A 1491-nucleotide genomic window follows, 5' to 3' on the forward strand; every position below is an offset into this window, starting at 1 on the left:
CAGTTACACACCGTCCCTACGTGCTGAGCTTCTCCCGTTTCGCTCGCAGCTACTCAGGGAATCCCGGTTGGTTTCTTCTCCTCCCCTTATTAATATGCTTAAATTCTGGGGGTTGTCTCACATCACTTGAGGCCTACAACAAAATCAGTCACATTCCATTCGTTTCGAACCCGGGGCATAGCGAACCGATATATACGCAACAACACTTCACACACACACACACACGGATTGGGCAATTTACGGTCATTTTTGAATCAACGATGGCCCCCCCGAGCACGTTGTCCGAATATCACTCCAATAAGGACAACGAGTTCCGCTCGGCATCGTTTTGATTCGATCTCTCAACAACAACTCTCGGTCGACTTGGTCGACTTGGACCCACGATGTCTCCCCCCGAGCATGTCGAGCCAACTGCACCACTATTGTATTGGACAACATGTTCCCCTCGGGCATCGATGGGTTAATCATGCACCACTATTATAAAACCCTTTGACGTTTTCCCCCAAGCACGTTGATCCAGTATTACGACGGATACGGTCAACGAATTCTTGGACATCAAAGAGGTTTTCGATTGAATTTCCCCATGTTTCACAACGTACTCTTAGCGGTATCCTACGATACGTCTCACTCTATTTGTGTGTGTGCGCGTTTACGTGCGTGCGATTTATGCGGTTCACCCCTTTACTTTCAGCGCCCTGCGGTCCCAACAAAGGTCCCGAGCACGCCATTATGCACAGTGTGGAAGCGTGTTTCCCCCACGACACTAGACGGGCTGCTCGCCATAGTGTTCTATTGTGGCACGCTCCACCCTGAAGTTTGGTTTGTTGTATATCAAGGAATTGATAGGCACTCAAGAATGTGTGCATCGGCCGGGTTTAATCGTCCGACGCGCAATATGCGTTCAACTTATCGGTGTTCATGTGTCCTGCAGTTCACATTGTGACGCGCATTTAGCTGCGGTCTTCATCGATCCATGAGCCGAGTGATCCCCTGCCTAGGGTTTTATAGTAAGGTTCCCAATGTAACACAATCCCGGTGGTACGTCCAAAGACTAACTTTCTGACTAAGTTGTCTTTATTACCCAATAGTCCCAGGCCTTGTGACTTGTGGCTCATGTCTACGCCCATGGCCACCATTCGCTAAGATAGTTTTGAAGTCACTTTGAAGGCCCAGGAACAACTCTCTTAGCACATCGGTTAACCTGACGCCGCAGTCAACTCATGTGCTTGGATCGGATCGAGCTATTGAGTATTGGGCCTGCATACTCGCTCATCCGTATCCTTTGCGTACCGCCCCATGGCCCTTGTATGTCTGCACCACAGTTCCTGTTCGTTCCGTGCCTATGGCCGGATACGTATTGCACATCGGTTAACCTGACGCCGCAGTCAACTCATGTGCTTGGATCGGATCGAGCTATTGAGTATTGGGCCTGCATACTCGCTCATCCGTATCCTTTGCGTACCGCCCCATGGCCCTTGTATGTCTGCACCA

At 50.0% G+C, this 1491-nt stretch overlaps 1 non-coding gene and 1 pseudogene across 1 annotated transcript; both read right to left on the reverse strand.

The window, feature by feature from the left end:
* LOC125773382 (large subunit ribosomal RNA) overlaps positions 1 to 135 on the reverse strand; it is a 3652-nt pseudogene extending 3517 nt beyond the window's left edge.
* A 709-nt stretch (positions 136 to 844) lies between these two features.
* Positions 845 to 1002, reverse strand: LOC125773360 (5.8S ribosomal RNA). Its single transcript, XR_007420054.1, has one exon. It is a non-coding gene; the product is annotated as a 5.8S ribosomal RNA (ribosomal RNA).
* Between the last annotated feature and the right edge of the window lie 489 nt (positions 1003 to 1491).

The sequence above is a fragment of the Anopheles funestus genome (genome assembly GCF_943734845.2).
Source record: "Anopheles funestus chromosome X unlocalized genomic scaffold, idAnoFuneDA-416_04 X_unloc_31, whole genome shotgun sequence".
NCBI lineage: Eukaryota > Metazoa > Arthropoda > Insecta > Diptera > Culicidae > Anopheles > Anopheles funestus.